The 12,439-nt window shown below is 42.1% G+C and overlaps 1 protein-coding gene across 5 annotated transcripts in view; it reads right to left on the reverse strand.

The window, feature by feature from the left end:
• The window catches only part of LOC148137464 (Fc receptor-like protein 5), a 108,701-nt gene that overhangs the window by 71,307 nt on the left and 24,955 nt on the right, over positions 1 to 12,439 (reverse strand). The gene's annotated exons all lie outside the window — the stretch shown is intronic.

Genomic DNA, 12,439 nt, shown 5'->3' on the forward strand with positions numbered 1-12,439 from the left:
CCCCATAACCCTTCAACCCTTTACTAATTAAAAACCAGTCTATCTCCTCCTCAAATTTATTCTGTGAGTCAGCATCCAATACACTCTGAGATATTGAATTTCACAGATTCCCTTTAAGGCAAGCAATTTCTCCTCATTGCTGCTTTAAATATGTCAGCTCTTGGCCTAAAGAGATGACCTCCTATTCTAGATTGCTCCATGAAGGGAAAAATCTATGTTGTCAATGTTCTATGTTCGTTAGCATTTCTTCTTTAGCATTTTACGTATCTCAATTAGATCTCCACTCATTTTTATAAACTCTAGTGAGTGTAGGCCTATAATGCTCAATCCCTCCATATAAGACAAGCCTTTCATTTCTGGAATTAATCTCGTGAGCCTTCTCTGCACTGCCTCCAATGCAATTAAATCCTTCCTCATGTAGGATGCCAAAATTGCATACAATAGATCTAAAAGCTAAAGTTCTAAATTGGAAGAAGGCCAATTTTGATGGCACTCGGCAAGAACTTTCAAAAGTTGATTGGGGCAGCTGTTCTTTGGCAAAGGGACAGCTGGAAAATGGGAAGTCTTCAGAAATGAGATGAGAGTCAAGGATAATATATTCCTTTTAGTGTGGAGGGCAATGCTGATAGATGTAGGGCATGATAGACACCTGGAAAAATTGAGGCTTTAGTCAAGAATAAGAAGGAAGCATATGTCAGGCGTACACAGCAGAAAGGCACAGCCAGTCAGGCAGCATCCGAGGAGCTGGAGAATCGACATTTTGAGCATAAGCTCTCCATCAGCTCATTTCCGATGAAGAGCTTATGCTTGAAATGTCAATTCTACTGCTCCTTGGATGCTGCCTGACTGGCTGTGCTTTTCCTGCACCACACTCTTCGACTCTGATCTCCAGTATTTGCAGTCAACTTTCTCCATAGACAGCAGAAGTTGAGTGATTCCCTTGAAGAGTATAAAAGCCGTAGGAGTATCTTAAGAGGGAGATCAGGAGGGCAAAAAGAGGACATGAATACCTTTAGCAAATAGGGTTAAGGAGAATTCAAAGCGATGTTATAAATACATTAAGGACAAAAGGGTAACCTGGGAAAGAATATGGCCCTTCAAAGATCAGCAAGGCAGCCTTTGTGTGGAACCATAGGAGATCGGGTGATACTAAATGAGCATGTTACATCAATGTTTACTGTAGAGGAGGATAAGGAAGATAGATAACGTAGGGAAATAAATAGTGACATCTTGAAAATTGTCCATATGAGAGCAGAGCTGGTGCTGTACATCTTAAAATGAATAAAGGTGGATAAATGCCTGGAACCTGATCAGGTGTACCTAGAACTCTATGTGAAGTTAGGGAAGAGATTGCAAGGCTCCTTGTTGAGATATTTGAATCAACAATAACCACAGGCGAGATGCTGGAAGACTGGAGGTTGGCGAGTGGAGCCCATATTTAAGAAAGATGGTAAAGAAAAGTCAGGGAACTATAAATTGGTGTGCCTGACATCAGTGGTGGGCAAGTTGTCGGAGGGAATCCTGAGGGACAAGATTTACATGTATTTGGAAAGGCTAGGACTAGGATAGTCAACATGGTTTTGTGCATGGGAAATCGCGTCTTACAAACTTGATTGGGTTATTTGAAGAAGTAATGAAGAGGATTGATGAGGGCAGAATGGTGGACCGGATCTACACAGACTTCAGTCAGACATACAGACAGTCACCTGAGGCTGGAATCAAACCTGGGTCCCTGGCACTGTGAGACAGCATTGCTAACCACTGAGCCACCCTACTATATTGCCCTAAATACTGTCTAGTACCCTAAATACTCCCCTAATCTGTTCAACCATTCTCTAAAAATTGTCATGGAGTCCAAATATGTGGTCTCTGCATCTGACTCACCAATTTCTCCTTAATCAATTTTAGGGTCCTCTCACCTCATGCGCAAAAACTAATTCAAATGGACTGAATTTGGTTGATTCATTTGGTGGATCTCCAATGGCAAAAAGTTCAAACAGAATTCCTTTATCCCAATCATTTGAAAATGTCTTGACTATACGCCCTCAACATGGTCTTTAATGTCTAATGCCACCTTTGCCATGCTCCCTGCGATTCTGGATGATACAGAGTGGATTTGAATTGTTTTATTCCTAAGCTGTCCGTACCTTCCTTGAATAATTTTGATGTGAAGTTTAACATGTGATCTAATTGTATCTCTGTGGGCAGTCCGTATTGAGTGAAAGATTTGAGTCACGTTTATAATCCTTTTAGTTGCGATGTTGTTTAATGGAATGGCCTCTGGAAATCCAGTGGACACACCCCTTACTATTAACAAATACTGATTCTCACTTTTGTTTTAAGTAGGGGCCCTATGCAATCAATTAAGACTCTTGTCTCAAATCCAGGAATGGGCATTAAAGATGCGGGTTTCATTACTGCATGCAGTTTTCTAATTGGCTGACATGTACGATATGTCTGGCAAAATTCAACTATATCTTTATGTAGTTCAAGCTAGCAAAAATGATTTTGTATTTAAACTTGAGTTTTCCTTACCTCTAAATTACCTCCTACTGGTAGTTCATGTCCTACCCACAAGATCTCCTTCCAGTAACCCACTGGTTATATGACTTGATGAACTTCTGCCCATTTCTCATCTACCTGAATATGTGATGGTCTCCATTTCCTCATTAAGATTTTTTTTTAGATAGTGGCACTCTGGGATGCACTCAGATTCTTCTTCCACGAATGGTTTATGATATAATTGCTTCAGTTTGTCATCTTTCTGTTGGAACTCAGTTAATTCCTCTGAGCTAAAAATATTCATGTTGTCCTCCACGTGTTCCTGTGCTGTCTCAACTATTCAATCATCTGATAATTCTACTTCAACTTCCTTATCTGTATTCTTTAATTTCTCCCTCTGTTTCAACTGGTGGACTTTGTGACTGTCAGGACAAATCCCAGGATGTACTTCCTGTAATACCTTAGTTGCCTGATATTCCCTTCGCTTTTCAACCACAGCAGGCAGCACTCCTACAAGGACAAATTGTATTCCTGAAGCTGAGACTTCATTCAGTATTCCTGTCACTTGTTCTCCATTTCACTGGACACTCTAACCTCAGTCTACATAATTGAGCATTTCTTGTCTCACCGTGAATTTCACGAACTGGCACTTTTTCTGGCAGTATTCCTTCTGAGTTACATATTAGATGGCATATATTGGTGGGCGGCACAGTGGCACAGTGGCTAGCACTGCTGCCTCACAGCGCCAGAGACCTGGATTCAGTTTCCGACTCAGGCGACTGACTGTGTGGAGTTTGCACATTCTCCCCGTGTCTGCGTGGGTTTCCTCAGGGTGCTCCATTTTCCTCCCAGTCCAATAGATGTGCATGTCAGGTGAATTGGCCATGCTAAATTGCCTGTAGTGTTAGGTAAAGAGGGGAATGGGTGGGTTACGCTTTGGCGGGTCGGTGTAGACTTGTTGGGCCGAAGGGCCTGTTTCCACACTGTAAGTATTCTAATCTAATCTAGATAAACATTTCAACATCACAGATTGAGAGGATCCTGTATCTCTTAATATTCTAATACTTTTACCTGTTGGTGCTGGTGTATGCAAGTAAACCTTACCTTCCCAAGCAAATGGCTTAAAAAGATCTGACACTTCCTCCTTAACCAACCTCCGACCAGGTTATAGATTCTGTTGTAGCTTTCTAGCCTCTGCTGTGATTTCCTTTACAACTTCAACAAAATTCACTGGCTTATCCTGTTTTCCTACATCTGTCGGCCCAATATTTTTTCTAACCCACCAACACTCTGACTTCATGTGGCTTATTTTATTGCAGTTAAAATGCTGGAGCTTTTTAACTTCTCTTTCCCCTTCATGGGTTTCCTTTTTATCCTGTGGTAAGCTATCTTTATTATCTTCATTGAGATCTACATTTTCCTGACCACGTGAGGATTTCTCTTTTCCCCAATTTCTGTTTCTCACAGATTGAAATTGATGTTGGAAGCTAAATTTTGATTTATGAACCAATTCATAATCATCAGCTGTTTCAGCTGCTAATCTTGCTGTTTAACTCTCTGCTCTTCCACATGAGTTCTCATTAATTCAGGAAGTGAATTTTTGAACTCCTCCAAAATAATCATCTCTCTGACAGTGTCATATGTTTGATCCATTTTTAATGTCCCTATCCACTAACAAAATTGTTCGATCTTTTCAAATTCGATATGTGTTTGATCAGGGTTTCCTTAGATTTCTGTCAGCTTCTGGCACAAGCTCATATGCTATTATGTCGGCTTTCTTCACCTCCTCGTATGCCCCAGATGCCTCCTCTGATTGTGATGCAAATATCTCACTAGTTCTTCCTACCAGTTTTAGAACATAGAACATAGAACAATACAGCACAGAACAGGCCCTTCGGCCCACGATGTTGTGCCGAACTTCTAACCTAGATTAAGTACCCATCCATGTACCTATCCAAATGCCGCTTAAAGGTCGCCAATGATTCCGACTCTACCACTCCCACGGGCAGCGCATTCCATGCCCCCACCACTCTCTGGGTAAAGAACCCACCCCTGACATCTCCCCTATACCTTCCACCCTTCACCTTAAATTTATGTCCCCTTGTAACACTCTGTTGTACCCGGGGAAAAAGTTTCTGACTGTCTACTCTATCTATTCCTCTGATCATCTTATAAACCTCTATCAAGTCACCCCTCATCCTTCGCCGTTCCAACAAGAAAAGGCCGAGAACTCTCAACCTATCCACGTACGACTTCCTCTCCATTCCAGGCAACATCCTGGTAAATCTTCTCTGCACCCTCTCCAAATCTTCCACATCTTTCCTAAAGTGAGGCGACCAGAACTGCACACAGTACTCCAACTGTGGCCTAACCAAAGTCCTGTACAGCTGCAACATCACTTCACGACTCTTGAATTCAATCCCTCTGCTAATGAACGATAATACTCCATAGGCCTTCTTACAAACTCTATCCACCTGAGTGGCAACCTTCAAAGATCTATGTACATAGACCCCAAGATCCCTCTGTTCCTCCACCTGACTAAGAACCCTACCATTAACCCTGTATTCCGCCTTCTTATTTGTTCTTCCAAAATGGACAACCTCACACTTGGCAGGGTTGAACTCCATCTGCCACTCCTCAGCCCAGCTCTGCATCATATCTAAGTCCCTCTGCAGCCGACAACAGCCCTCCTCACTGTCCACAACTCCACCTATCTTCGTATCATCTGCAAATTTACTGACCCACCCTTCGACTCCCTCATCTAAGTCATTAATAAAAATTACAAACAGCAGAGGACCCAGAACTGATCCCTGCGGAACTCCACTTGTAACTGGGCTCCAGGCTGAATATTTACCATCTACCACCACTCTCTGCCTTCGACCGGTTAGCCAGTTTTCTATCCAATTGGCTAAATTTCCCTCTATCCCATGCCTCCTGACTTTCCGCATAAGCCTACCATGGGGAACCTTATCAAATGCCTTACTAAAATCCATGTACACTACATCCACTGCTCTACCCTCATCCACATGCTTGGTCACCTCCTCGAAGAATTCAATAAGACTTGGAAGGCAAGACCTACCCTTCACAAATCCGTGCTGGCTGTCCCTAATCAAGCAGTGTCTTTCCAGATACTCATAAATCCTATCCCTCAGTACCCTTTCCATTACTTTGCCTACCACAGAAGTAAGACTAACAGGCCTGTAATTCCCGGGGTTATCCCTATTCCCTTTTTTGAACAGGGGCACAACATTCGCTACTCTCCAGTCCCCTGGTACCACCCCCGTTGCCAGTGAAGATGAGAAGATCATTGCCAACGGTACTGCAATTTCCTCTCTTGCTTCCCACATAATCCTAGGATATATCCCGTCAGACCCGGGGGACTTGTCTATCCTCAAGTTGTTCAAAATGTCCAACACATCTTCCTTCCTAACAGGTATCTCTTCTAGCTTACCAGTCCATTTCACACTCTCCTCTTCTACAATACGGTCCCTCTCGTTCGTAAATACTGAAGAGAAGTACTTGTTCAAGACCTCTCCTATCTCTTCCGACTCAGTACACAGTCTCCCACTACTGTCCTTGATCGGACCTACCCCCGTTCTCGTCATTCTCAGGTTTCTCACATACGCATAAAATGCCTTGGGGTTATCCTTGATCCTATCCGCCAACGATTTTTCATGAGGATGTTTTGTTTGGATCAAAACATCCTCATGGTCACTGGCCACTGTATTTGTTTAGCCACCTTCTCAAATGAGATGAAAAGGGCTTCTCATCAAATTTAGGCAATACTTGGACATAATTAAACAGATCCCTACCAGACCTTTAGCGACAATGGGTTTGCTCATCCTCACTACCCTCCTCACTAAGCTTACCTTCACCTCCATCCTTTTAAGCCGACTTTCCTGTCTACCATATAAACTGATATATAGCTAATATTTGAAGATGGTTTTTTAAGGCTGAAATTAGGGGGTCAACTAATACACGGTCACAAGTTTTGAGGGGCTGAAATGCATGCTGCACTTTTTTGATGATATTAACTTTTGGATGTTTAGTGAACAAAGTGCGATAAAAGTACCGATAGACTTAGTCCCGGTCTGAATGAATGAATGAATCAAAACATGCTGCAGTAAATCAAGTATGGTAAGTAGTTAAAAATGAATGAATAGAGATGTGATATAGTAAACAAAGAGCGATGAATAGAGTTACCAGTATGAATGAATGAATGTGATTTAATGTGATTATAGTAGGGTTGACTTATGCATGAGATTTCTGTAAAATACAAGTTGTTTTGGCCAAAAATAAGGGGTTGACATATACACGAGACTGACCTACACATGAGTATATACGGTAAGTGCCAATTTATGAAGTTCAAGCTCTTTCCCTTTCTCCCTTTCTTCTCTCTCATTTTCCCTTTCCTCTCTCTCTTTTTCTTTATGTTCGGCTAGGGCCTTTCGCTCGTTTTCTCTTTCCTCTGCTTTTAACTGTAATTCAGACTGTTTCATTTTTTTTTCATGTTCAAGCTGCCTCATCTGCAATTCTAGCCCATTTCCAAAGATTCTGATGGTGTTTCTAATTGTTGTAATTGTCTCTCATTTTCTCACGGATGAAGGCAACTCCAACTCCAGCTTGTCTGCCAATTCCCAGCAGATTTGCCTTGCTCACCTTTTGTAAAACCCCAGATTCACTTCTTCCAGCCCCAGCAAACTCATAGTGACTGAAAAGGTCATTAGTACACCAAACACTGTTTAAGTCAAAAAAGGTGGCATTAGAAAAGGAGAGCTGACCAGCAGCATCCAAAGAGCAGGAGAGTCAACGCTTCAGGCATCAGCCCGAAACGTTGACTTTCCTGCTCCTTGGATGCTGCCTGACCTACTGTGTTTTTCGAGTGCCACCTTTTTCGACACTGACTCTCCAGCATCTGCAGTCTTCACTTTCTCAAAGCACTGCTTAAGCCAACCAAATTCAACACCCTGAACGAAGACACTAACACGTATTCTACCTTTGAATCCAATAACCCTAATCCTGACAAAAGCCCCTAGTCTGTTATGGACCAGGCCAGGCAGCCTCAAAATATTTTAAGAAGGTAGTTTAGACCCTAACATTTTCTTATTTTAAAAGATGTGAGATAGATATTTCAGACATTCAGCATCTGTGCTTTTATGACCTTCCTTGAAAAGGACAAAATAACCTTTTTAAAGTGACAGCATCATCACAACACCAAAATTGGATGTGCATTGGGCAGCAAAGGAGGTTACCTCAGCATACAATGGATCTTGATCAGCTGGGCGAATGGGCTGAGGAGTGGCAGATGGAGTTTAATTTGGACAAATGTGAGGTGCTGCACTTTGGAAAAGCAAATCACAGCACGACTTATATAGCTAATGGTAAAGTCCTGGGGAGTGCTCCTCAACAAAGATACCTTGGCGTGCAGGTTCATAGATCCTTGAAAGTGGAGTCACAGGTCGATAAGATAGTGAACAAGTATGCTTTCCTTTATTGTTCAGTGCATTGAGTGTAGGTACTGGGAGGCCATGTTGCGGCTATACAAGACATTGGTTTGGTCATTTTTTGAATACTTCATTCATTTCTGGTCTCCCTGTTATCGGAAGGATGTTGCAAAACTTGAGAGGGTTGAGAAAAGACTTACAAGGATGATGCCAGGGTTGGACGGTTTGAGCTATCGGGAGAGATGAAATAGGGTGGGGCTATTTTCCTTGGAGCATTGTACGCTGAAGAATGACCTTATAGAGGTTTATAAAATTATGGATAGTGTAAATAGACAAGATCTTTTCCCCAGGTGGATGAGTCCAAAACTAGAGGGCACAGATTTAATGTGGGAAGGGAAAGTTTTAAAGGGACCTAAGGGGCAACATTTTCACGCAGAGGGTAGTATGTGAATATAATGAGCTGCCAGAGAAAGTGATGGCGGCTGGTACAATTACAACATTTATAAGGCATATGGTTGGGTAGATGAATAGAAAGGGTTTAGAAGGATTTGAGCCAAATCGTGGCAAATGGGACTGGATTAGTTTAGGATATCTGGTCGGCATGGATGAGTTGGACCAAAAGGTCTGTTTCCATGCTGTATGTCTCTATAACTCAAAGGCAATGCTCCAGATACAGTCTCCCTGATGTCTTGTATAGTTGCCACACAACTTCTCTACTTTTTTATTCCGTCTTCCAATGTCCAGCCTGGCGGTCTAGTCTCAGCGTGGAGATCTCATATCAGAGTGACAGGGCAGTGATGATCGGTCATGGCGGTCTTGGCTCAGCCTTGTGGGATGGTTTTGGCTCAGTTTTCCAGGGTATCCTGAAACCAGGTTTCATTAACTGAACCATCATGAACTTTTACTGCTCTTTTTTTATAATGTAGGTCCTCTGTCACTAATTTAGGAGCCACAGCATGGCAATTTATAAAACTTTTCACTGTATTTTCTTTTGTAAAAATACATGTCGCAATAAATTGCTATTCTATTTAGCAATAAACATCAAAATTCCATATGTCCTTCTCATTACAAGTTTGGTTTCAAGTCTCATCCTGAGAGGAAAGATCATGAAGTGGCCAGGCAGCAGCTTGGATGGGTAACTTCTAATTCGGCTGATATGTCCATGGCAAGCAATTAGAGTGGGAGAAATTTCTGCTCAGCCATTACTGGCAACATTCCTTACCAGCATGCCAGTATTTGATCATAACCTCTCCTAAAATAGTCATAGAGTAATACAGCATGGAAACAGGCCTTTCAGCCCAAACTAGCCCATACTGACCATGCTGCCCACTCAGCTAGTTCTAATTGCTCGCATTTGGTCCATATCCCTCGAAACCCTTTCCATCCATGTGCCTATCCAAATGTTTTTTTAAATATTGCTCTTGTACCTGCCTCAACCACTTTCTCTGGCAGTGTATTCCATACATGAACAACTCTCTGCATGAAGAAGCTGCCCCTCAGGTCCTTCTTAAAATCTTTCACCTCTCACCATAAACTTATGCCCCCTAGTTTTCAATTCCTTATCCCTGGGAAAAAGACTATATGCATTCATCCTATCCATGCCCCTCATGATTTTATACACCTCAGTAAGGTCACCCTTATCCTCCTATATTCCAAGGAATATCTGTCCAGGAAGTAGAGTATACAGCAGCAGGTCTTTGCCTGATTGGCAGCAAGTGCTGATCCCTCAACTACTCTCCGTTTACACACTTGAGGGGAGAATGGCGTGGCAAATAAATTCACAGATAACACCAAGACAAGTGGGTTAGCATGTTTTGGAGAAGACAAGAGAAATTTGCAGATTGACATAGATATGTTGAATGAGAGTGAAATAATCTAGCAAATGAAGTACAATCTGGGAAAATATGAAGTGGTTCATTTTGGCAGGAAGAATAAAAAAGCAGAGAGTGAAAAAAGCAGATGAAATACTGAAACAGAGAATAATCACAGAACTTTACACAGTGGTTGTGAACCTTTGGAACTGACCACCAGACAGGGCGCAGTCTTTGAGAATGTTTAAGGTAGAGATTGATAGACTTCTCATTATCACTGGTGTACAAGATCATGGGGAAGGGGTGCGTACAAGACATTGAAGATTTTGATCAGCCATGCCTGTATTGAATAGTGTGTCAGGCTCGACAGGCTGACTGGCCTGCTCCTGTTTCTTTGCTTCTACAACATCAGATGTGCAGAGGGAGTTTGGCATTCAAGTATGAGTTCAAAAAGTTAGTCATTACAGCACATAATAGGAAGGTTAATAGGAAACCATTAATTATTATGGGAAGAATTGAACATAAAAATAACCCCTCTACATATCAGGATGGTCTGGCTTCTTATTTTAAAAGAGGTCCAAAGCTGAGCTTGTTCTCACATTTCAAAATTTTACCTTTTAACTTGTTTCACTTTCTCCAAGTCAGGGGTCCTGCTGGGTTTACTTGCATTGGCCCCAGTTAAGACTATTTCTTTGTTGGATACATTGCACATTCCCTTGTAATGAGGCTGATACATAGATTTTGTCATCAGTGCAGTTTCCTATTCTCATCTGGAATTGAAAAAATAACCAATTTTGCTTCCAATTTCCATCCTTCTCTCACCTTCACCTGGTCCATCTGTCATTTTTCCCTTCCTTGATTTCTCTATTTCTATTTCTGGGGATAGACTGTCCACCAAAACTCACCAATGCCAACCAGCAGTTACTTCGACTACACTATGTCACATGCTGATTCTTGTAAGGAATTCCTTTGTCCCAGTTTCTCTGCCTATTCTGAAGATACCACCTTCCACTGAATTGCCTCTGACATGTCCTGGTTCCTCAGTCAAGGATTACCTCCTCACTGTTGTTGATAGGGCCCTCAGTCATGCTGCCTGCATTCTGCCTCCATCCCTTCCTCTTCCTCCCAGAATAATGACAGGGTTCCCCTTGTCCTTAGTTTCCATCCCTGAAGAGCATTCCGAGCAAAATCCATAAATTGGAACTGACAGACATGGGGAGTCACCCAAGACAGTTACCCAAGGCTACAATCAAACATGGGTCCCTGGTGCTATGAAATAGCAGTGCTAACCACTGAGCCACCTTGCTGCCCACATCTTCCCTTCCCCCTCTATGGTAAGCATTCCGCAGGCATCATACTCTCTGCTACCCTGGTCCACTCTTCTGTCACTCCTAACATTCCCTCACTTCCTATAGCACTTTCTAATGCAATTGCAGAAGGTGTAACACTTGCCCATTCACCTCCTCCATCCTCACTCTCCAAGGTCTAAACATACCTTCCAGGTAAAGCAGGTAAGGCACTTGTAATTCATTCAATCTAGCTCTATTGCAGTTGTTGCTCATAATGCAGTCTCCTTTAAATTGGTGAGACCAGACACAGACTGGGTGACTGCTTTATGGAACATGTCCACTCTGTCCATACAACTGGCCCTGACCTTCCAGTTGCATATTATTTCAATACACGATCTTGCTCCCATGCTAAAATTTCTATTCTGGTCCTTTTAACAAAGTTCAACACAAGCTGGAGGAGCATTTTCCACTTACAACACCTTAAAGTCTTGAGGATACAATGTTCAGTTTCATTACTTCAGAAAGAAACCTCTGTATTTTAATTACATCCCCATCTCAGCACCCTCCATGTCTTGTTGTCTTTGCTGTCAGGACAGTGGAGCCATTTTCTTCTTTTCACACCTAACATTTATACCTGTTTTACATTACTGTTACTCCTTTACCACCACGAGCACTTCATTGTCCTTTGCTCTGGGCATCCTCTTTGACTTTCCTCTGTTTCTCTTCAGTATGAAATCACCATTATCTAGCTCTTCAGTTCTGAAGAAGAGTTGTCTCAGACTTGAAATGTTAACTGTTTTTTCTCTCTCTCTCTCTCTCCATGGATGATGCCAGACCTGTTGAGATTCTATAGCATTTTCTCTTGTTATCTCAGATTTCTTTTATCTGCTTTTATGGATACAGATGTTACACTAGTTGTACAAGGCACTGGTAAGCATACATTTGAAACACTTAGGACAGTTTTCAAACAGTTCTCGAAAGGTGGAAATGCAATGGAGATCGTTTAGAGGAGTTTAACTAGATGACCGAGTTGGACAATCTCAGCTTGTCTCTACTGCAGCTGAGAAGAGTGAGGGGTGATTTGATTTAAATATATAAGATCCTGATTAGAACAAAGAACATAGAACATTACAGCGCAGTAAAGGCCCTTCGGCCCTTGATGTTGTGCCAGTCTGTGAAACTAATCTGAAGCCCATGTAACCTATGCTATTTCATTCTCGTCCATATGCCTATCCAATGACCATTTAAATGCTCTTAAGGTTGGCGAGTCTACAACTATTGCAGGCAGTACTTTCCACGCCCCTATTACTCTATGAGTAAAGAAACTACCTCTGGCACCTGTCCTCTATCAATCACCCCTCGATTTAAAGCTCTGTCCCCTCATACTAGCCAT

Source organism: Chiloscyllium plagiosum, unplaced genomic scaffold (genome assembly GCF_037043375.1).
Source record: "Chiloscyllium plagiosum isolate Xiang-an unplaced genomic scaffold, Cpla_swu_hap1 HiC_scaffold_43, whole genome shotgun sequence".
In the NCBI taxonomy this organism is placed as follows: Eukaryota; Metazoa; Chordata; class Chondrichthyes; order Orectolobiformes; family Hemiscylliidae; genus Chiloscyllium; species Chiloscyllium plagiosum.